Source organism: Pan paniscus, chromosome 10 (genome assembly GCF_029289425.2).
Source record: "Pan paniscus chromosome 10, NHGRI_mPanPan1-v2.0_pri, whole genome shotgun sequence".
Classification (NCBI taxonomy): Eukaryota; Metazoa; Chordata; class Mammalia; order Primates; family Hominidae; genus Pan; species Pan paniscus.
In genome coordinates, this window is record NC_073259.2 from 49,590,389 (window position 1) to 49,616,259 (window position 25,871).

Genomic DNA, 25,871 nt, shown 5'->3' on the forward strand with positions numbered 1-25,871 from the left:
TTATTCATTTATCAGTGTGTAAGATGTGCCCACTATTATCTAAACCCCAAGAAATAGTAGTGACCCAGTTGAAAAGGTCTCTGCTCTCATAAGTTTTACTTTCTGGTGTTGGCGGGGTGTGGTGTCCAGACAACATCCATGGAAACAAATAATTTGTAGCATCAAGTACTATACGGAAAATAAAATAGACTAATGTGACAGAGTGTGAACATTAGTGGTTAGGGAAGCCTTTTTAAAATAAATGGAGTTTGAGCTTTGAATCTTATACCCTCCAACCCTCCTTGTCAACTTTCATTCATTGAAGATTCTGACATGTGGTTAATGACATTCTTCCACCGTACCTTCCTTGGCTCATTCAGTATGCAAGTGGATAACCCAAATGTTTTAGTCTGTTTTGTGTTGCTATAACAGAGTACCACATACTGGGTAATTTTAGTGAAAAGAAATTTATTTCTTACCGTTCCGGAAGCTGGGAAGTCCAAGGTCAAGGGGTCCACATGTGGTAAGGGCCTTCGTGCTATGTGCTTCATCCCATGGCAGAAGTTAGAAGGGCAAGGGAGCACAAGAGCAAGAAGGGGCCAAACTTTCTTTTATACAAGCACACCCTCAGGATAACACACCTACTCTGAGAAAATGACATCAATTCATTTATGAGGGCAGGATCCTCATGACCTAATCACCTCCTATTGGGCCTTATCTCCCAACACTGTTGCATTAGAAATTCAGTTTCCAACATATGAACTTTGAGTGACACATTCAAACCATAGCACCAAACAATACTCTGTTCTTCCAGTTCTTTGATCTTCTCACCTCCTTCATTCTACCTTAGTGACTCACACCTATGGTCATAACCTTGACCTTATCCTCACCTATAACTACATCACTCCCTAAATTTCACTTTAAAGCATTCTACCTTTTGGCCACCACTTCCTGACCTTTCATCTCATATGCCATAGTATCTTCACTTCATTAATTGTTTAACTTTGTTGAACATATTAATTATTTTATCTAAGCACTTTTCTAATACCCAGCTTGATTTCAAGGTTCATCAATAATACCACTTTGATTGGTTAATCATTCTAAACACACCTTTATGAATACCCTTAACTTTCTTGCTCTTTCTCCAAGTATCATATTGCCCAGCAAAAGCCCAGGCCTGGGTCAGATGTAATCCTTGGCTTCCATTCTGCTCCTGAGCAGCTGATTGTGGCTGGAGGAAAAACATACAACTGCACTGACTGGTCACTCTTTAAATTCATGAGCACAAATCTCAAAAGGGCAAGCAGAGCTACCATTCCTTAGAATGTTTTTCTTACTCCACTCTTCAGAATAACTACTTCACGCCCATTTCTGTCTCATCAAGTTTTAACAGCTTTCTCTGTCAAAGCACCCTTCCCAGTCTTTACCCACCCTCCTCCTACTATCAATGGCCTTGTCTCTACCTTCTTTGAGATTTAAATGAAAGGAAGTAATTAGCCTTGAAAAATGTGGAAAAAGTTAAAGGATACAATTGTAATTCCTTTTCCACATCCCTGCTCAAGAATGCCTGGCATTCTATTGTGTCTATTTAGTGTGAGCTTAAAATGTTTTGTTGACTTGAATTTTTAAAATTAAAGCAATCATCATAAACTTTTTTTCTTTTCAATATTTACCATGTTTTAGGCCCTAATTTCATCTTTCATTTTCCTTTGCCCACAATCAAAACTTGCAGTATATTTTTAAGATCTCTATATTCAAGTTAAGATCATAGTTCAATAATAGCTTTCAATTGATTTTTATTAACTTACTGTAATCCCTCAAGGGGAAAATGGCATTAAGGCATTTAGGAACCCTACTTTTCACTTCAAAACAAACTGAATTTTTTCAAGAATGTATTTTTTTTTCTTTTGACCAACCTATATAAAGACAAGTAGTTAAAATGAGCCACTTAATGGTTTTGTACATAATATTTTTAAGCGTTAAAAATTACTTTATAGCTAAAACTCATTCCTTTCAGGAATTTCTGTGAAGGAATTTCTACTTCAATCTGTACGTTGATTGTTGGTGTTTAAGCAACTATAAGGAAAGTACTCCAGATATTTAGAAGAGTGTTTTGTAATAAGATCTTTAACAGATAACTTCTCAGTGATGAATTGAGTTATAACCCTTCATTAGTTTATTCTGCCTTCTATTTGCCAAGTGGGCAGTGTAGATTGTAAAAGATTTTTTAAAAATCTTTTTTCTTTTAAATTAAGTATCTTTCAGATGTAGAGCTCTGACTACTTTTCCTATAATTAAAACTTACATACACAAAAGTAGCCATCCAATTAGTGGCACATTGGTAAGTAAAAACTGATGGCTTTAAGTATAGACTTTAAAACTACTAGAAAGTTTTATTTATTCACTGAAAGGCCTGAAATTATATGCATGTGGAAATCACCTAAAATAGATATGGAATCACTTTCATAAGTGACTGAATCATTTAGGAAGTGGAAATGTAAATTGTCCCATGCAAATATTAAATTTTTAAAAAAGTTTGTCTCAAAATGAGGTTAACATGTTTTACTTTATTGACTATTTTGCAATCATATTATTTTCTATACTGATTTTAAAATATTGCAGTAATTTAAATTCAAACTGAAGCTCTATATCCTTCCAACTGCATTTGAGAAATAGGCATTTGTTATATAAAATGAGCTGAAATGTACAGCTCACAAATAATAAAATACCCTGAGGCTTCCTTTCAGTGATTTTTCGAACTTAAAGCCATTTTCCAGAAATTCAGCAAATTCATGCATTATGAGTTTTTTGTTTGTTTGTTTCTTTGAGACAGAGTCTTTCTCTGTCACCCAGGCTAGAGTGCAGTGGCGCGATTTTGGCTCACTGCAACCTCTGCCTCCTGGGTTCTAGCGATTCTCCTGCCTCAGCCTCCCGAGTAGCTGGGATTACAGGCGCCCACCGCCACACTAATTTTTTGTATTTTTAGTAGAGATGGGCTTTCTCCATGTTGCCCAGGCTGGTTTCGAACTCCCGAGCTCAGGCAATCTGTCCACCTCGGCCTCCCAAAGTGCTGGGATTACAGGCGTAAGCCACCGCACCCAGCTGGAATGACATCTGTCCTACTTCTGAGCACTTACTTTGTGTCACTTCTGTGATGCTTTTCTGTGAGAGCTCACAGATCTGTGAGACAAGGCAGTGAGGGTAGCGGGCTGCTCCTTACTCTCAACTTAATCTCAACAGACACCATTTTTTCCCTTGAATCAATGTGAATCTTCCACATAACTATCCCCTATTCTGATGAACCCATAATAGAAAAATGACATTACACAGTTAAGAAGGTTATACCAGAGTAGGAGTCTCTACTACAAGTTAATCTTAAAATGAAGTGGGTACAAAGTCCAATCAAGTAGACCTTTGGAGAGATTTTCTCTCTAAACACATATCATTGCAGCACATTTTAAAAAACAGTTTAGCCATCCCAAGAAAAATTCTGAAACACGTATTTTTTGCTTTCAGAAAGCTTTCTGGATAGTTAAATAATGTATATAAATAACCCATAAAATAATTTGTTATGAATATTTGAATATGGTTTAACAGTTTCATAGAGCTACAGAATACATTATGTCATTTGATGCACTCTCTCAGAAAGCCATTGAAATATGTATGACAGATATTCCACATCTTAGAGATGAGGTAATTGAGGTAATAAAGGCATTAACAGATTTTTTTTCTAGTCTCACACAACCAGAAGGTGTCAGAACAAGGAATTAAAGTCTCATATTCTAATGCCAAATGTGTCTTTAAAAATAACTGACCCTGTTGATTTAATACAGTGAGAAAACAGTTTAACTGTATTTGACACAGTTAAACTGTGTTTCTTGGTATTAAAACTAAAGTCATATTTAGTAGGCATTCTTCTATTTTAAGGCGGCAGTAGTAAATCTGTTTTATGTGGTAAGCCATATGAAAAGCTGGGAATATAAATTTTAGGGTCAACATCTTATAGGACCTGTCAGAATATGGTTCCACTCAAAATCAGTCTACTTCCACTGTCTCGAAGGTTCTTAATGGACAGATGTAAGGCCAAGGTGCTAACAAGTGTTACACTTGTTTCAGAACAAAATCGTTATCTATATGCCTTTTGGCACAGCAAACTAGGGTCTAAGTATTTGCCCATGCCTTTGAACAGATTCAAAACTGATTTGGGGGAACATAATCTGATCTCACCTATAATTAGCCCCCTGGTATACCTGCAAGAGTATGTTACTTCTGTGAGCTAATCCAAACTCTGATTTTTTACAAAAACATGTAGACTTGGTTGCCCATATGTTTGAATCTAAAGTGATGCATGCTCTCCTAATAAACAAATCAAAATGACAACAATTCAGGGACAAATCAGAAAATTAAAATTGGAAGTAACTTTGATCCAGCACCTATCAAAAGGTGGCTTAAAATCTCTGATGTTTTTAGAGAGTAAAAATGGAAAGGACATATCAAAATCCATTCCTCTGGGTTCTCTGAGCTCCAAACCTGAATTGAATAAAGTAATGCAAAACAAACAAACAAACAAAAGAATGCCCCTGAGAAATGCCTTTGAGAAAAAAACTAAGTTGTGATTGAACCTAAGAGAGACAGAGAAAGTAGGCTTTTGAAGGCTTTTTCTGTTTCTTTGCAAAACAGTAATAAAATATTGACCATCACCTTAAGACATTTCCCTTATAAACTACTCTTAAAATTCAAACCATGGAATAAGTCTGTTTCTTCAAGAAAACCTATATGCACCATTTTGTTGGATGTTAAAAACTCCTCAAATTTTTCTTTTTGACTTTGTTGCTGGGTGGATCTCTTGCCCAGTCCCTGGCACACATTACTCTCTCCTGGAGTTTTTTGTTGCCACAAAAAAAAAAAAAGGCTATATTTGCAAGGTATAGATTTGAGGAGTATGCAAAGTATAGATTTTAATTAAAGATACACATCTCTAAGCAAGGCCTAGAAGGAAGACTGTGGAACAGCCTTCATACAATTTTATTGTGGTACTCTCATTGCTTTCAAGGCATTTTCCTATTTCTCTTAACTCTATTTTCATAGCCTTAGGCCTTTTTTTTTCTATCTTGATCAATTACTTTACTTTCAATTTCTTTTCAGAATTGAAGATTTCTATCGTTTTACTTAAACTTGAAGTACTCTGTGATAGGATGAGGGGTTTTTTGTTTCTATATATTTAAGTATATGTTTTGTTTGTATATATTTAACATTTTGGTATCCTGTATTTTAAAGATCTTATTATGTTTAAGATGTTTACAAAATGGAAAGGTGTAGCTCCTTGAAGAAAGTTAGTAAAGAAAAAAATAATTGTTAAAACACAGAAGTAGAGGGACTAAGAACAGACTCAAACAGAATCAGAGAGAAATTGAGTTAAAACAACCATTTACTTCAATAGATACTTACTGAACCACATTTAAGGGATAATGTTTGGTACTACAGAGTATTCAAAGATAAGTACAGGCCAGCTCTTACCTCTAAGGAATTTAAATTTCAGTAGAAGGAATTGAAAATACACAAATTACTATAGCATGTGAGGACTTCAAAAGGTTCAAAGGATGGAAATTACCTCCACTTGGTGTAATCTAGGCAGAATTCAAAAATGCAAGTTAGAATTGATCGGGCCACATGTTAAGAGTCAGGGCAATTACTATTATATAAATGCAACGATCAAGGTCTGCTAGTTCCGTTGGAGCTAGTTTTAAGAGAAGGCAGGCTTGGCCAGGTGCAGTGACTCATGCCTCTAATCCTAGCACTCTGGGAGGCCGAGGTGGGCGGATCACGAGGTCAGGAGATCGAGACCATCCTGGCTAACATGGTTAAACCCCGTCTCTACTAAAAAAATACAAAAAATTAGCCAGGCATGGTGGTGGCGCCTGTATTCCCAGCTACTCGGGAGGCTGAGGCAGGAGAATGGCGTGAACCCGGGAGGCGGAGCTTGCAGTGAGCCGAGATCATCGTGCCACTGCACTCCAGCCTGGGAGACAGAGCAAGACTCCATCTCAAAAAAAAAAAACAAAAAAAACAAAAAAAACTACTCATCTGACAAAGGGCTAATATCCAGAATCTACAATGAACTCAAACAAATTTACAAGAAAAAAACAAACAACCCCATCAAAAAGTGGGCAAAGGATATGAACAGACACTTCTCAAAAGAAGACATTTATGCAGCCAAAAAACACATGAAAAAATGCTCATCATCACTGGCCATCAGAGAAATGCAAATCAAAACCACAATGAGATACCATCTCACACCAGTTAGAATGGCAATCATTAAAAAGTCAGGAAACAACAGGTGCTGGAGAGGATGTGGAGAAATAGGAACACTTTTACACTGTTGGTGGGACTGTAAACTAGTTCTACCATTGTGGAAGTCAGTGTGGCGATTCCTCAGGGATCTAGAACTAGAAATACCATTTGACCCAGCCATCCCATTACTGGGTATATACCCAAAGGACTATAAATCATGCTGCTATAAAGACACATGCACACGTATGTTTATTGCGGCACTATTCACAATAGCAAAGACTTGGAACCAACCCAAATGTCCAACAATGATAGACTGGATTAAGAAAATGTGGCACTTATACACCATGGAATACCATGCAGCCATAAAAAATGATGAGTTCATGTCCTTTGTAGGGACATGGATGAAATTGGAAATCATCATTCTCAGTAAACTATCGCAAGAACAAAAAACCAAACACCGCATATTCTCACTCACAGGTGGGAATTGAACAATGAGGTCACATGGACACAGGAAGGGGAACATCACACTCTGGGGACTGTTGTGGAGTGGCGGGGGAGGGATAGCATTGGGAGATATACCTAATGCTAGATGACAAGTTAGTGGGTGCAGCGCACCAGCATGGCACATGTATACATATGTAACTAACCTGCACAATGTGCACATGTATCCTAAAACTTAAAGTATAATAATAAAAGAAAAAAAAAAAAAGAGAAGGTAGGCTCTAGGGGTACATCATAAGAAAGATGTCTCCCCAGGAATGAGATGGTAATAATGATGATGTTGATGGGGATAGTGATCATGATGATAATTATTCAACACAAGCCTGCTTATTAGGACAGGCACTGGGAAGACCCTGTGATTTAATCGTGGAAAAGACTCACCACTTGCCCTCAAGGAGCTCATGGTTTAGTGAGGAAAGAGACCTTATCAAAGGATCCCACTGATAATTTGCAGATATGACTGCGAAATCTGACAGAGAAGTCAGAGCTGCTGCATTGCACAACTACGAAAGTGGCCATCCACGTTGTGCGTGGGGAGTGGGATGGGGGATTTGATCTACTCAGGGATGCCTGAATGCTTTACTAAAGTCATTGGTTTGAATTGAGATCTAAAGGAAGAGGAAGATTTGTTGGTGAAGTAGAGGGGAAGAGTGTTCTCAGAGAAAACAGCATATGCAAAGAGCCTGTGATGGGGACAGCACGGCACATTTGAGGAACGGAAAGAGGACCAGTGTGCCTGGAGCACAGAGGCCAGGAAAGCCTGGTATATTATGAGGTTTTAGAGGCAGGTAGAGGTCAAACTCCGATGGCTTGTAGGTCATTAACATTTTGGTCTTCACCCTCCAGCCAAAGAGAAGCTAGTCAATATTTTAAGTATGGTCAGATTTGAGTTACTCAAAGATCACTTTGGCATGAATGTGGAGAAGATATTGGAAGAGCATCAAAGTGGGAGTGAGAAGAAAAATCAGAAGGTCTATTCAATGTGAGAGATGACTGGAATTGTGATAATAATGAAGATACATGAAAATGTATTGAACTGTAGCTGTATAGCAAACCCTATGCTCAGTGCTTTATATGTATTATCGAAAGCATGCCTAGAAAATAGTGGTGCTCTGTCAAAATAAGTTCACATTTCCATATCCCCTACAGTTTCACTGCATTAATCCAGCAAAATGCGGTTGCTTTAGAGTCAACTGGACACCCAAAAGGCAAGACCAGAGACTGAGACTTCATCTTATAATATTTTATTATAAATTATTTTGGCTCCATATCTCTCTGATGCTAGGTAGAGGCAGATGTGAGTGCTTTGCAGCAAAGATACAGCAAATCAAGAAGTGTAAATGCTTCCAAGCCTCTGAGAACCAAAGCTGCCAGGAGTTTGTAGAAATATCTGCCTGCACATACCTGATTGAAAAATGAATCCTCAAACTTCAATTATTATGTTATATCTATTTACTTGTATCTCTCAAGTTTTAAGTAAGTTAAAAAGGGATTAAGTATAGCAGCTAATAGGATGGTGTTCCATTGTGCTCACGAATTTCTATTTATTTTTGAGTCATTCATTTATTAAACAAGTATTTGCTTTACTGACTACTATGTGAAAGGCCCTGTTCTAGACACTGAGGACAATAGTGAAGAAAATAGATGAGAATTCCTGCCCATGTGGAGCTTATGCTGTAAGGGAAGAAAGGCAAACCATACACAAGATGTGTAAGTAAAATACATGTATGTTAGATGAGACACATACAGCAAACAGGATGCATTCTATAATTTATACTAAATTAATACTAGAGAATAGTATGAATCCTATAAAAAATAGTTTTGTCTTAAGGAGGAAAGTAAAGCAGAGAAACAGGGAATGTCAAGTATAAATGCATTTGAGGTTGTGATTTTAGACATCTCAAGAAGGCCTCAATGAGTCAGTAACATCATAAATACCTAACGAAGATAAGAGAGGAAGCTATGCAAATATTTGAGGCCAGAATATTCTTGGCAGAAAGAACATATGTGCCAAATCTCTGAAGCACTAGCAACTCTTAATTCAAATGGTATTTTTGCTTCATGTTGATTTACAAATTTGTAATATTACTATAAATATCATCTTATATTGGCACAAAATAAGACTAAGTGGGTTTCTTTTTTTTTGCTTTATCACTCCAAACTCCATTTAATGTGGCATACAAGTTGTTTAGTGGGTTTTTTAAAATCACAAATTGTATTATTTTTAAACATTCCTTTAAGTTAGAAAAGACAAAGATTATTGAAAATATTAAGTGGGTTATAGATATTTTCACTGCATTTTTAAATTTAAGACAATATTTATAAAGTCCTTGATGTCAAAGATGAACATATTACCCCACCAGATTTTTGTTCATTTTTATTTTATACATTTTCAAATTTTATAAAATTTCAATTCTTTTTGTAATTATAATTTGTACAGATTTTTCAGATGGTGAACATATAATAAAAATAAAACAGAACATAGCCAGGCGTTGTGGCGCACGCCTGTAATCCCAGCTACTCGGGAGACTGAGGCAGGATCACTTAAACCCAGGGGGCTGGAGGTTGCAGTGAGCCGAGATCACTTGAACCCAAGAGACAGAGGTTGCAGTAATCTGAGATCACACCACTACAATCCAGCCTGGGCAACAGAACGAGACTCCATCTCAAAAAAAAAAATAAAATAAAATAAAAAATAACAAACAAGCAAAAACCCTTAATGATATGAAAGAAAACAACTAGGGAGGTTATTGGATTGCATGGTCCAAGAACTCTCTTAGTGGGTAACACCTAATCCAAGACAGGAATGCTCCCAAGATGCCAGCCATGCCAAACTGAGTGCAGAACGTCTCCATGTTGAGCAATCTCCTAGAAACTGGTATAGTCTCCCTGTGTACAGTTAAAATCTTTCTGCGTTGTGGGGAATTCTCATATTAAATACTTCTTAAATGTTTCCTCTTGCATTTATTAAGGTCTCTATTTCAGGGACCTCAGTTACCCTTAACTGAATTATTTTTGCCAGTTCTCCATATCTATTAGTTTCATTCTAATCACTTAAATCTTTTCCTTTCCAACCATATATTCTGTGACTATCACAAGTCTTCCTTTTAAGTTGGAAACTTTATTTTAAGAATATATTCTGTTCTTTGCTGTTTCTACTTTCCTTCAGTGAAGATGTTTTGGTCTTCAAATTTATTGCCTTTAGGCCTGTGATTTTCTATTTATTAGTGGGTTTTTTGTTGCTTTTCAAAAATTATCTCATCCCTGGGTATTCATTATTTAATTGATATCTTCCTATTAAGTGCTTGTGGCACATTTCTTTGTTTTGGAGTTACACTTTCTCCTAGGCTGGATATTTTCTTTCTGTGCTACGATTTTGATTGTCTTCTATTGTTTTCAGTCATCAATTCCATTCATTTTCCTTCTATTTTACTCACACTTGGGCAGTTTGGTCCAGATTTTCTCTTTGGCTTCTTTCTGCCCTATCTCAAAACTGTTTGTTGTACCCTCCACAGTTGTGGTTTGAAGATGAGGCATTTTGTGTTCTATCCATAATTTCCTACGGCTTGAGAGCCTAATGGGCTGAGAGCAGAGCTCAGCTGATGGACCGTCTTGTAATATCTGGGCTATGCTCTCATTTCTAAGATTTCATCAAATGTTTGGTGTGAGAGCTCAATCCATATTATTGGAGAACATTTCCATTCCTGTAGAAGTTCACCTCAGCCTTTGGGTCAGCCCTCTGACCACACGTTCTCTTCTCTTCCAGTATCAGCCCTGCTGTGCATGCCTCTGTTTCTTCAGCTTTTTCCCGGTGCTGCTTCTACCACTCCTTAAGTAAAAGAGAATTCCCAGTTAGATCTCTTGACAAATCTGGCAGTATTGCTGATAAATTTCAGAATCTCTCTAGTCTCCAGTGTGGCTTCTTAGCCATGTCACATATCTGCAAGTTGCTGAGGAAACTTAGGTTTCTTTCTTTAAGCCATTGCATCATACTCATTTAGTTGATGGTGGTGATTTTGATGTTTTTGCTAGAATATGTGCTGTTGTTCATTCTACCATCTAAACTAAATCTCCCATTTTCCTTATATATTTATATTCTCTAGCTTTTTCCATTTACCTGTATACAAACAGATTCAAAATCAAGTAACATTGAAACACTGTTGTCCAGAAAATATGTTAAAATGAGTGAATATGAAAGCTAAAATAAATTCCTAGTATGTTTCCTAATTTGCCTAATTAGCTGAGTTTCTGCTCATCACATTTTTTAAGAAAATCAAAATTATTATTATCAAAAAGAGCAGACCAGGCACAGTAGCTCACATTGTAATCCCAGTGCTTTGGGAGACCAAGGTGGGAGGAAAGCTTGAGCCCAGGAGTTTGAGACCAGTCTCTGCAACATAGGGAGATCCCATCACTACAGAAAAAAAAAATTTTTTTTAATTAACTGGTCATGGTAGTGCACACATGTAGTCCCAGCTACCCAAAAGACTGAGGCAGAAGAATCGCTTGGACACAGGAGGTCAAGGCTATAATGAGCTGTGATCATACTACTGCAATCCAGCCTGGGCAACAGAGTGAGACCTTGTCTACAAATAAATAAATAAATAACATTTGAATAACTCAGTCTTAAAAATATTGTTTATAAATAAAATGTAATGATGGGCCATGGAATAATAGAATTTCTTTCAAAGGAGAGAGAGAGAGAAAGAAAGAGAAAGAAAGAAAGAAAGAAAGAAAGAGTCCTTTTTTTCTTTTTTGAGCTATGCACATTTTGCTATGATTTCTCTGCTCTCCTCATTTTCTTTTTTGTTTGTTTGCTTATTGTGCTTATTGTATACATGGGTGGCTGTAATCTACATACCCTGAGTATAAAATTCTTATGGTTAATATTGATCCAGAGTTCCTACTAAATAAAGTTGAAAACTTAGAAGCTGTTTTAGAACTGAATCAAGAGAAATGAAGTTCTATAGTCAAATTATTGTGCAGTTTATTTATCTTATCGTCATGGGACCCCAAGAAAAAATATCTATGTCTAAGGGTAACAACTTCTCATATTGCACATATGATGCTGAAATGCTTCAAAACTCATTTTGGTGTTTCAATAAAGGTATTTACCAAATATGAAATATCAGCATTGGGCATAAAATTAATTCATTCATTTGATCAATTTATATTGGATGCCTACGATGTGGCAAGAACTCTTCTGAAGACTGGAGACTCCCTAATGAACAAGATAACATCACTTCCCGGACAGAGCTTTACTTTAGAATGAGGTAGATGGACAATAAACCTGTGAAAAAATAAGTAATTGCTTTACTGGATTCTTAATAAGCATTCTCAACTTTCACCATATACCATTTCAACCCAGTCATTGCAGACCTGAGAGCTGAGACAGTATATTAGTGCAGGCTAATTGCTGACTCATGCCTGAATTGTGTGCTCTGGGTGACAGAACCATTCACACTCTGCTAAGCCAAGAAGGCACTACTATGCATAAAAATATATAAAGAGGGGAGAATAAAACCTGAAGCTCTTTAACGATTGCCCCATTTACTACTCTACCATCTATAGAGAGGAAATGGTTATAAGGGCTGTTTAAAGACTGACCTCCATGGTAGATTTTCCTCTCACTGCTAAGATGGCTTTTGTTCACACAGCTGTTTTAAGAACTTCTTTATAAGATTCTACCTGCCTTTTTTCTCTTAGTATATAAAGTATGTGCTGTGCTTCGAGCCTATTAACAAAGCACAATAGGGTTGTTCTGACCTTGATTCCTTATAGAAGAACCCCAATAGGTTTGTCAGTGCAGCTTCCATAGCTGTCTTGAAATATTAGCTGTCTTTACAAGGCAAGAAAGCAGTACCATACAACATTTTGCTAAATTTGGTTTAGACATAATGCATTTCTGTTCAATTCTTCAGACCACATTTACTGGCATTCACTAATTGACACCATATTCATGGCGATAATTTTGCCCAAGTCTGAGATGTGGCAAATAAAGCGATTTAAGTTTCAAGGACAAGTTAGCAGAGAGATGAACAGAGTATTATATTATATTTTTTAAAAAGATAACCCTTATAAAAACCAGAAAATCAGGATATAACTCTTTGAACCAACACCCCAAATTGTAATTGTGTTCTATTAATTAGTGTAAAATTTTGAGTTTTATATTTTAATGGGCATTGACATATTCCATGGCAATGATACTAATAGGAAAATCCAAACAAGTTTTTTTTAAAAAAGATTGATGCATACATCCAATTTATCATGCTTAATTAAGTGTACTGAATTATCAGCTTCAATTGTTGCAAGTGTCATCTCCTTTAATGATACTGGCCACGTAATAGGAGACTGTCACAGTCCCATTTGTCTGTGGGTCTGTGATTGATCAATTTTTGACAACAAAGAAATGTTAACAGGGCTACATGGTGGAGCAGTCACTGGAAAAATCCCTCTCACAATGTTTCTGCCTAATTGTGGAGCACCAGCATCGCCACACATGACATAGCAACACGATTAAATTTCCTTTTGCTCACATTTAGTGGGACCTGTGGGGGTGTGCAGAAATCAATGGGGGATCAGGAGCCTGGAAAACTACATACTTGAAGAATTCATGAACTATAATTCCGTATTACATTCTCAATCACATTGTGCTTCCTTTTCATTAATGAAACTAAATTGGTTTTCCATAGACAGGGTACTTTTAAAAAATGCAATCATGCTTTTGCTCAGATAAAAGAAGAAAAAGTTACCTGCTTTTCAGATGAGGCTTGTTGTATCACGAAACATGTCAGTAGGAAATTTATAGAGAAGAACTTATCTGCTGTGTTAACTCAACCTGTTGAAGTGCCTTGAAATTAGCCTTTAAATCCCTGGCTGAAAATTGTAGCTAATTTCCCAGTCCTTATTCTTTTTAAAGAGAAAAATGTTTTTGAGTTAGATAGTACTATATAGTATAGTGATAATCAAAGACCTCTCTGAATATAATAGATATCTTCTCATAAAAAAAATTTCATAGATCAAAATGTAGTTAATATTCAAAATGCTTTTAATATCTTAATAAGTATTTCAGTTGCTTCATATTATTTCTGGGTGCCAAGGCCTAACAGCATTTGGACATAGTGTTCATGCTTTATAAAATTGAAGTCTACACTTAACTTTTAAAATCTTTAAAGAGGTCTAAAACAGAGCCATTTATAAACTAAAACTATTTTCACTTATTTGGTAATGATTAGTTTAGTTAAAGGAAATAGTTCATCGTTTATACATTGTTGGTGGAAGTGTAAATTAGTTCAACCATTGTGGCAAGCAGTGTGGCAATTCCTCAAAGACCCAAAAACAGAAATAGCATTTGACCCAGCAATCTCATTATTGGGCATATATCCAAAGGAGTGTACATTGTACTATTGTAAAGACACCTGCATGCATATGTTCATTGCAGCACTATTTACAATAGTGAAAACATGGAATCAACCTAAATACTCATTAATGGTAGACTGCATAAGGAAAATGTGGTACATATATATTATAGAACACTATGCCGCCATAAAAAAGAATGAGATCATGTCCTCTGCAGGAATATTAATGGAGCTGGAGGTCATTATTGTTAGCAAACTAATGCAGTAACAGAAAACCAAATACCACATGTTCTCACTTATAAGTGGAAGCTAAATGATGAGAAGACATTGACACCTAGAGGAAAACAACAGACACTGGGGCCTATTGGAAGGTGGAAGGTGGGAGTAGGGAGAAGGTCAGGAAAAATAACTAATGAGTACTAGGCTTAATACCTGGGTGATGAAATAATCTGTACAAGAAAATCCCATGACACAAGTTTACCTGTGTAACAAACCTGCACATATACCCCTGAACTTAAAATGAAAGTTTAAAAACAAGAAAGTAGTTCATCATGCTAGGCATTTTGTACATATTGCTTTCTAATTTAAAAGCCTAACTATATTACAGCATGCTATATATGTATGTGTATATATAAAGCATATATAATGTATATGTGTAATGTATATATATATATAATATGTATGTACACATATACATACTATATTTCAGAATCACAAATGAGCCTGTGGCAGTCTAATCTCATAAAAGTGAATTCTATCAGGATTCATATGTCAGAAACAATTTCATTAATTTCTGGTTATGTTATTATTATTATATACATATCCCTCAAATTCTGGCCTTTAAGAATCAGTTTGCCTTTCTAAGTTATTATCTTTTAAACATTATAGTGATGATATGATAAACTGTAAAAATATAGAATGTAATACCATCTCTAGATGAGTCAAATTCAAAGGATTTTATGCTTCCACACTCTCACTGTTGTGCTTCATCTTCATGATATCAGATCTAAAATCAAAATTGTCTGAATGTATCTCAATATGGGAATAGCCTAATTATATAAAACGAATACAGAGTTTTTGTCATTAAGTAGTATAATTTGGAAACACATTACTTAAGGTTGGTTCTCACTATGTGATTATGTGATTCTGCACTCTTTCATGAAATTGTGATACTCTGCTGGGTTTGAACTTTTCCTTTACACAAACTTAGCTACGTTTCCTGCCACCAAACCATAGAGTGTCATTTCTTTTACAATCTTAAATCAAGTCCCTTTTTTTCAACCTTTGTCTCATCTGCAAGTCTTTTAATGATTTTAGGCTTGCTAATCAGACCAACTACACCCAACATATTTTTCTGTTTTACTTTTATAAATATTTAATATTCAAGTCTTCAATTAGTTATTTTTTGATTAGTGTGATTTTATAGGTTGTGTCTATGTATAGTATTTCTGTTTACCTGAATACCCCTTTCAACTTTAAAAATTCCCAAATATAAATATATTTTGCCAACATTCCCCACTTTCCTTATCAAATGCCTACAGATTGGGGAAAAGTCCTCATCTATAAAGGGAAGGAATATGTACAAGATTATTGTAAGATGATTGTCTGATCAGGGCAATTGTATGTAGCTTAGTTATGCCAGGAAATACATTTCTGTACCTAAGGTAATGATATGAGGTGAATGCCAGGATCTCCATTCTGGTTTAGGGTAGCAAATTAAGCAAAAGAAAACTTAAGGACAAAAGTAATATGAATAGTGTCATATAATAGAATGCCTGTGTCCTCTTTATTTTTTTCCTCCATATTTCTAGGCTATATTTCAGTACATGCTTAAGTCATCATTCCCTTGTTCCCTTGTTTTAGCCTTTCTTTTAGTAGTGTGTCCTCTGTTTTTCATTTTCTTATTACCATAGGATTACTTAGAGTAATTCCAAATTTACTGTAGCACTGAGGTCATTCAACTCTGATTTCTATTTCAAGAACAATTTTTTTAGGTCTTGATTTTTCAAATCAGAGTCTGACCCTAAACTAGGTTAAGTATATGTATCTCCTTTCTATTTGATCATAGTTTTTACAGGAGAATTCCATTAGCATTGCATCTCATTGGCTGAGGTATCTAAAAACCAATAGAAAGATATTAAAATGTATTTTTAAAAGGAAATAGTATTGAGAAATGAGGATGGAGTTACATTTTAAAACTAAAAATGATTTAAGTACTTTTTATCCTGATTCATGAAAACATATAGAGTTTTTGTGTTTCACTAAAGGTGTAAAACTCCTATCAGATAAAAATGCATATAGTAGGCCACACGCAGTGGCTCACGCCTGTAATCCCAGCATTTTGGGATGCCGAGGCAGGTGTATCACGAGGTCAGGAGTTCGAGACCAGCCTGACCAACATGGTGAAACCCCATCTCTACTGAAAATACAAAAATTAGCCGGGCCTGGTGGTGCACGTTTGTAATCCCAGCTACTAAGGAGCCTGAGGCAGGAGAATCGCTTGAACCCGAGAGGTGGATGTTGCAGTGAGCCAAGATCACGCCATTGCACTCCAGCCTGGGCGACAGAGACTCCATCTAAAAAAAAAAAAATGCATATAGTAAATAGAGTACTTCATAATTTTCAAAATGCTTTTACAGAAGTATTGTAAAGTAGATATAATTGTTCTTGTTTGTATAGATGATGAAACTCTGTCAGCAAAGTTAGCAAATTTGTCTTAGACCACAGTCATTAAATGGCCATTGCCGAGATTTGAACTCAGATTTTCTGATTACAGCTACAGGTCAGCCCCCAGCTATAAATATAGGTCAAATTATTGTAGCTCCTATTGCTATTCATAAAACTCTGTGTGTGTGTGTGTGTGTGTGTGTGTGTGTGTGTGTGTGTATGTGTAATATCTACTAGTGTAGATGCAAAAAAGGACATATGAACTTTGTGATTAATATCTTGTTTTATTTTCCTGATTAACTTCATCCATTCCTGATAATATTAACCTACTGTCCATGCCATTTCTTCTCCCTGAGTTTGTCTTCTCTTTATTTAGAGGTATAGGTGAATGCTAATTATATGGTGACTTCTGAGGTTTTCCATTTTCATTTTTAATTTTCTTAAGGGCAAAGGCTGCTGTAATCTCTACAATAGGCATCTACTCTCTAAAAATAATTCAGTACACTAAAAAACCTTGGAAATATCTTTTACATCTCCTGATCACTCACTCACTACATCACATTTGCCATTGAGTTATGTAATTTTGAATTACTTTGTAATTCAAACTAGCTTTGGAATCTCTCCAGGAAGTCTTTCCCACTCTTCATCTTGACTGCAACCATTCTTATCATCCCTCATCTGAACTATTGCCAGAGGCTCCTAAGTTTTCTTTCCCTGTCTTTATGGTCCCTGACTTCGAATTCATTGTCCAAACTGACACTAGAGTAATTGGTTTCAAATTCAAATGAGACCAATCACTATCCTGCTTCCAGTGATTCCCTGTTAGGAGATAAAGTCTAAGCTTCTTAGGAATGTGCAATCCTCAAAATCCTACTCCCACTTGCCACTCTAGCTTCATCTTCTTTCGTTTCCCATTCCTTCCCCCACTAGACTGTTCCCTTTCACAATAATCATCATTATAATCTGTAACTGAGAATTGTTGGGTAATGTATTCAGCATTCTATTTGTATTATGATATTTAAGTCTTACAACCCTATGCCCAGAGACATTTAAAATTAGGTTGTTCCAATATCATTCAGTTGGTAAGCGTCAAGGCAGACATTGGAACTCAAGCAGTCTGACTTTAGTACACTCTGTAGACTAAGCTTGCGAATTTCATGTCTCCTGGGACTTTGCACTTGCTCTTCCCTCAATCTAAAAGTGCTCTCCCTCTCACAGATTTTCTAGCAAACTTGTGTTCGTCTCTCGAAACTTTATTTTTATTTTGACAATCCTGTCACACAAGAGTTACAAGGATAGCAGTCTATAGACCATCCTCCATCAATCCTAAGATGCACGTATTTCACATTTTAACATTCCAAAAATCAGAAAGTGTCTAATGATGATATGTCATTGTTTAATTGGCAGCATTTTTAGTGATACATATGATCGTTATTATGTGCAACTTACAATGAGTGAATTAGTAAGATTAGATAAAATATGATCGTTGTTAGAGTTGAGCATCAAATTTGATACTAAGTCTCTTGAAGGCCAAAACTAAAAGGAGGAGAATATGCTTCACAGATCTGAGGAAGAATGTTCTAAGGTAGAACATTCTTGGCTTCTTAGTGCATCAGCTTTCAAACTTTAAGGCACACACAGATCACCTGGGGAGTATGTGAAAAGACAAATTATCAGACTCCATTACCTGGGATTCTGATTTCATAGGTCTAGGACAAAGATTAAAAATATCCATTTTTATAAGGCATCCTCAGAGGATTCTGATTCAGGGGGTCCACACTGTGAGGACCACTGCTGTAAGGGATATACAGTGCTGTTTTCAATGTTTAACTCTCAAGCGGAGCTTCCGAATGTGCATGGGTTGATAGAGGGGATATACCAATAATGCCCTCATTTCATAGCAAATGCACAGGAATTATATTTGCAGGCTGTCTTCGTGTAGTGTGTAATGAAAGAAAAAGTGAGACCATAATCTGAAAATATATCTTAACATGGTTTTAGGAAAACCAAAATAACACAACCTAGATGTACTCCTTGTATCTAAAATAATAAATGAATAGATTCCTAATAAGCTGTATTTCCTTCAGGCAGTCCTCACAGACAATTTTATACACACACATATGCATTACATGTTTGTATGTGTGTGTGTGTGCTTGTTTTATTAGATGTGAGTCTAATAGGGCACAACTGTATCTTTATGCCCTCAGGGCCTAGCCTAGTGCCTAGCATGCTGCAAATATCCCACAATGTGCTTTCACACGCATGATTTCATAGTCAAATGCTACACTTTCTTGAGGATACTATATAAATACTGAAAACAGAAATAGTCAGCCCTGAAGACTATTACAGTATTTATACTGTTTCGCTTTCCCTTTGATAATGGAAATTATAACTCATATTCAATATTTCTATTCTGTGTATTTATCCTCAATAAAGAATCTCCTCAAATGCTGCCCCATTACAAAATAAACCATGCATTTTGCTTTCTAGTACTTTCTTCTGTAGGTGCAATTCACCCAAATATATTAATAGCATTCCCCTACTGACCTGAATTTGTCATTTAACTCACTAAAAACTATAGGTAAAATGTTTAGTTTGAATTGGTAAGTCAACTGTCATATCCTTTCATCACTGAAATTATACAGCTGGATAAATATGAAAAGGGAAATGTTCCATCATATATTATCACAAAGTCATTCATTTAACCATGGAAATGTGTTATCATCCTATTTATGTACTTTTCCAAAATAGTTGCCTTAGGATTATATCAATATATGCTATATTATTGACCTGCAGTAAACTTACTAAAATAAGATTTCTGATAACCATGGTGGACGTTTTCAGCTGGAAATAGTCATAGAATTTTAGGGACCAGAAGCAAACTGATAATTCTCTGCATTTGTAATATCTGCGGCATTAACCTTTTCTTTCTTCAAACCTATCTGTCAATTTATTTAACAAGTCTAAAATTAGAAAAGGCTATTTCTACTAGAAAGTATCAACGAACTGACAGTTCCATATTTTCAATGAGAATTAATATTTATAATGATGGCCCCAGGGCACTAGAAGATTCTTTCAAATCAGTAAAGAAAGATTGAGTTATGTTCAACATAGTTTTAAGAGCTAATGGGTTTCTTATCTTGTAATTACTCACAAATGTGTCCTGGTATATATGATGATCTACTTAATTAGACTCACTCTTTAGCTAAGCAGTGCCACCCTTTCCCCAAAAAACTATGGATGAATGATGACTTACTAGGATTAGTTTTAGTATACTTGTGTGCATTTTTAAATAATATACCACTTTTAAAGCAGAGCTTCAAATTCAGGATTTAGAATTTTGCTGGTGGCGAAGGCAAGAGAAAAAGAAAAAAAATCACCTATAATTTCTTTCTCCCTTCTGATGTTCCATTCTTTTTTTTTTAATTTTTTTTTATTATACTTTAAGTTCTGGGATACATGGGCAGAATGTGCAGGTTTGTTACATAGGTATACATGTGCCATGGTGGTTTGCTGCACCAATCAACCCGTCATCTACATTAGGTATTTCTCCTAATGCTATCCCTCCCCTATCTCCCAATCCCCATGACAGGCCCCAGTGTGTGATGTTCCCCTCCCTGTGTCCATGTGTGCTCATTGTTCAACTCCCACTGAGTGAGAACATGTGGTGTTTTGTTTTCTGTTCCTGTGTTAGTTTGCTGAGAATGATGGTTTCCAGCTTTATCCATGTCCCTGCAAAGGACAGGAACTCATTCTTTTTTATGGCTGCGTAGTATTCAGTGGTATATATGTGCCACATTTTCTTTATCCAGTCTATCATTGATGGGCATTTGGGTTGCTTCCAAGCTTTGCTATTGTGAACAGTGCCACAATAAACATACGTGTGCATGTGTCTTTATAGTAGAATAATTTATAATCCTTTGGGTATATGCCCAGTAATGGGATTGCTGGGTCAAATGGTATTTCTGGTTCTAGATCCTTGAGGAATTGCCACATGGCCTTCCACAATGGTTGAACTAATTTACACTCCCACCAACAGTGTAAAAGCATTTCTATTTCTCCACATCCTCTCCAGCATCTGTTGTTTCCTAACTTTTTAGTGATTGCCATTCTAACTGGTGTGAAATTGTATCTCATTGTGGTTTTGATTTGCATTTCTCTAATGACCAGTGATGATGAGCTTTTTTTCGTATGTTTGTTGGTCACACGAATGTCTTCTTTTGAGAAGTGTCTGTTCATATCTTTTGCCCACTTTTTGATGGGGTTGTTTGTTTTTTTCTTGTAAATTTGTTTAAGTTCTTTGTAGATTCTGGATATTAGCCCTTTGTCAGATGGATAGATTGCAAAGATTTTCTCCCATTCTGTAGGCTGCCTGTTCACTCTGATGATAGTTTCTTTTGCTGTGCAGAAGCTCTTTAGTTTAATTAGATCCCATTTGTCAATTTTGGCTTTTGTTGCCATTACTTTTGGTGTTTTAGTCATGAAATCTTTGCCCATGCCTATGTCCTGAATGGTATTGCCTTGGTTTTCTTCTAGGGTTTTTATAGTTTTAGGTCTTACATTTAAGTCTTTAATCCATCTTGAGTTAATTTTTGTATAAGGTGTAAGGAAGGAGTCCAGTTTCAGTTTTCTGCATATGGCTAGCCAGTTTTCCCAGCACCATTTATTAAATAGGGAGTCCTTTCCACATTGCTTGTTTTTGTCAGGTTTGTCAATGAATGTTGACAGATATGTGATGTTATTTCTGAGGCCTCTGTTCTGTTCCATTGGTCTATATATCTGTTTTGGTACAAGTCTCATGCTGTTTTGGTTACTGTAGTCTTGTAGTGTAGTTTGAATTCAGGTAGCTTGATGCCTCCAGCTTTGTTCTTTTTGCTTAGGATTGTCTTGGATATACAGACTCTTTTTTGGTTCCATATGAAATTTAAAGTGATTTTTTCTAATTCTGTGAAAAAAGTCAATGGCAGCTTCATGGGGATAGCATTGAATCTATAAATTACTTTTGGCAGTGTGGCCATTTTCACTATATTGATTCTTCCTATCCATGAGCATGGAATGTTTTTACGTTTGTTTGTGTCCTCTCTTATTTCCTTGAGCAGTGGTTTGTAGTTCTCCTTGAGGAGGTCTTTCACATCCCATATAAGTTGTATTCTTATGTATTTTATTCTCTTTGTAGCAATTGTTAATGGGAATTCACTCATGATTTGGCTGTCTATTAGTGTATAGGAATGCTTGTGATTTTGGCACATTGAATTTGTATCCTGAGCCTTTGCTGAAGTTGCTTATCAGCTTAAGGAGAGTTGAGGCTGAGACAATGGGGTTTTCTAAATATAAAATCATGTCATCTGCAAACAGAGACAATTTAACTTCCTCTCTTCCTATTTGAATACCCTTTATTGCTTTCTTTTGCCTGATTACCCTGTCCAGAACTTCCAATACTATGTTGAATAGGAATGGTGAGAGAGGGCATTCTTGTCTTGTGCCCATTTTCAAAGGGAATACTTCCAACATTTCCCATTCAGTATGATATTGGCTGTGGGTTTGTCATAAATAGCTCTTATTATTTTGAGATACATTCCATCAATTCCTAGTTTATTGAGTGTATTTAGCATGAAGCGGTGCTGAATTTTATTGAAGGCCTTTTCTGCATCTATTGAGATAATCATGTGGTTTTGGTCATTGCTTCTGTTTTTGTGATGGATTATGTTTATTGATTTGCATGTGTTGAACCAGCCTTGCATCCCAGGGATGAAGCCGACTTGATCATGGTGGATAAGCTTTTTGATGTGCTGCTGGATTTGGTTTGCCAGTGTTTTATTGAGGATTTTTGCATCCGGGTTCACTGGGGATATTGGCCTGAAATTTTCTTTTTTTGTTGTGTCTCTGCCAGGTTTTGGTATCAGGATGATGCTGGCCTCATTAAATGACTTAGGGAGGAGTCCTTCTTTTTCTATTGTTTGGTTAGTTTCAGAAGGAATGATAGCAGCTCCTCTTTATACCTCAGGTAGAATTCGGCTGTAAATTCATCTGGTCCTGGGCTTTTCTTTGGTTGGTAGGTTATTAATTACTACGTCAATTTCAGACCTTGTTATTGGTCTTTTCAGGGATTCGACTTCTTCCTGGTTTAGCCTTGGGAGGGTGTATGTTTCCAGGAATTTATCCATTTCTTCTAGATTTTCTAGTTTATTTGCATAGAGTTGTTTATAGTATTCTCTGATGGTAGTTTGTATTTCTGTGGGATCAGTGGTGATATCACCTTTATCATTTTTTTAATTATGTCTATTTGACTCTTCTCTCTTTTCTTCTTTATTAGTCTAGCTAGCAGTCTATCTATTTTGTTTATCTTTTCAAAAAACCAGCTCCTGGATTCATTCATTTTTTGAAAGGTTTTTAATGTCTCTATCTCCCTCTGTTCTGCTCTGATCTTAATTATTTCTTGTCTTCTGCTAGCTTTTGAATTTGTTTGCTCTTGCTTCTTTAGTTCTTTTAATTGTAATGTTAGGGTGTTAATTTTAGATCTTTACTGCTTTCTCCTGTGGGCATTTAGTGCTATAAATTTCCGTCTCAACAATGCTTTAGCTGTGTCCCAGAGATTCTGGTATGATATGTCTTTGTTCTCATTGGTTTCAAATAACTTCTTTATTTCTGCCTTAATTTCATTATTTACCCAGTAGTCACTCTGGAGCATATTTTTCAGTTTCCATATAGTTGTGTGGTTTCGAGTGAGTTTTTTAATCCTGAGTTCTAATGTAATTGCACTGTGGTCTGAGAGACTCTTTGTTATTATTTCCAATTTTTTGCATTTGCTGACGAGTTTTTACTTCCAGTTATGTGGTCAATTTTAGAATAAGTGTGATGTGGTGATGAGAAGAATGTATATTCTGTTGATTTGGGTGGACAGTTCTGTAGATGTCTATTAAGTCCACTTGGTCCAGAGCTGAGTTCAAGTCCTGAATATCCTTGTGAATTTTCTGTCTCATTGATCTGTCTAATATTGATGGTAAGGTGTTAAAGTCTCCCACCATTATTGTGTGGGAGTCTAAGTCTCTTTGTAAGTCTCTAAGGACTTGCTGTATGAATCTGGGTGCTCCTGTATTGGGTGCATATATATTTAGGATAGGTAGCTCTTCTTGTTGCATTCATCCCTTTACCATTATGTAATGCTCTTCTGTGTCTTTTTTGTCCTTTGTTGGTTTAAAGTCGGTTTTATCAGAGACTAGGATTGCAACCCCTGATGTTTTTAGCTTTCCATTTGTTTGGTAAATATTCCTCCATCCCTTTATGTTGAGGCTATGGGTGTCTTTGCACGTGAGATGGGTCTCCTGAATACAGCACACCGATGGATCTTTACTCTTTATCCAATTTTCTAGTCTGTGTCTTTTAATTGGGGCATTTAACCTATTTACATTTAAGGTTAATATTGTTATGTGTGAATTTGATGCTGTCATTGTGATGCTAGCTGGTTATTTTGCCCATTAGTTGATGCAGTTTCTTCATAGTGTCAATGGTCTTTACAATTTGGTATGTTTTTGCAGTGGCTGGTACCAGTTTTTCCTTTCCATGTTTACTGCTTCCTGCAGGAGCTCTTGTAAGGCATGCCTGGCAGTGACAAAATCTCTCAGCATTTGCTTGTCTGTAAAGGATTTTATTTCTCCTTCACTCATGAAGCTTAGTTTGGCTAGATAATGAAATTCTGGCTTTGTTTACACCATGATGGGAAAACCATCTACTCAAGCTTCAGTAATGGTGGACACCCCTATCCCCACCAAGCTCGAGCTTCCCAGGTAGACTTCAGACTGCTGTGCTGGCAGCAAGCATTTCAAGATAGTGGATCTTAGCTTGCTGGGCTCCATGGGAGTGGGATCTGCTGAGCTAGGCCACTTGGCTCCCTGGCTTCAGCCCCTTTTCCAGGGTAGTGAACGGTTCTGTCTCACTGGTGTTCCAGTCACCACTGGAGTATGAAAAAAACCTCCTGCAGCTAGCTCAGTGTCTGCCCAAACAACCGCTCGGTTTTGTGCTTGAAACCCAGGGCCCTTGTGTCATAGGCACCTGAGGAATCTCCTGGTCCGTGGGTTGCTAAGAACATGGGAAAAGCATAGTATCTGGGCTAGAGTGCACCCTTCCTCATGGCACAGTCCCTCACAGCTTCCCTTAGGGAGGGGAGGGAGTTCCCTGACCCCTTGCACTTCCCAGATGAGGTGACGCACCCCCTCCCGCCGACCAGCCCTGGCTTTGGCTCGCCCTCCCTGGGCTGCACCCACTGTCTAACCAGTCCCAATAACATGAGCCAGGTACCTCAGTTGGAAATGCAGAAATCACCCACCTTCCACGTTTATCTCTCTGGGAGCTGCAGACCAGAGCTGTTCCTATTTGGACATCTTGCCAGCCCCTGATGTTCCATTCTTTACCTTCTATCTTGTTTTGTCTTGAACATCAGAGAAGAACTAATTAATTTGTTTTATGGACTATTTTTTATGCAGCTAGAAATAGTGAAATTGGATTAGAGCTCAATCGATTATCCATTTTGTATTTTGTACCATCCAGTCTTTCCCCTTTTACTGATCCCATTTCCTCAACCTGTAAACATATTCAAGTTTCATTACCTTAAGTAATTCCTTAAATCCTTGCTTTTGTTTTCTTCTCAAAATACCAACGTAGCCCTCTCCTTTCCTTCATAGGCAAACTTTTTGAAATGAAATCTGTATTTCTCGTCTCTATTTTCTTGATGTTCCATTCACTTTTTAGCTTATTTCAATTTGTACTCCCCCATGTTCCATGTGAATTGCTACATCCAGTGTCCTCTCTTCCATTTTCATTTGACTGAACCATTTTGAACTGTGGACAGTTCTCTTTGTTGAAATCCTTTTTCTACTTTTACTGCTCGGGGTGCCCTTTCTTGGATCTCTTCTTCCTTTGGTTCCTCTTTTTCAGTCTTGTTTTCTCTCGTGAATATCCCCTTTACAATTCCATCCTCTCATTTATTTCCATGGCTTCATTTCATTTTTGCAGTATATATCAAACAATACCAAATTTGCACTTGGTTCTCAATCCCTCTTGAACCCCATACCTGTGTTT

General features: G+C 36.6%; 1 protein-coding gene across 5 annotated transcripts in view; it reads left to right on the top strand.

Annotated features, from left to right (window-relative positions):
- The window catches only part of NELL2 (neural EGFL like 2), a 406,132-nt gene that overhangs the window by 331,510 nt on the left and 48,751 nt on the right, over nucleotides 1-25,871 (top strand). The window lies entirely within an intron of this gene.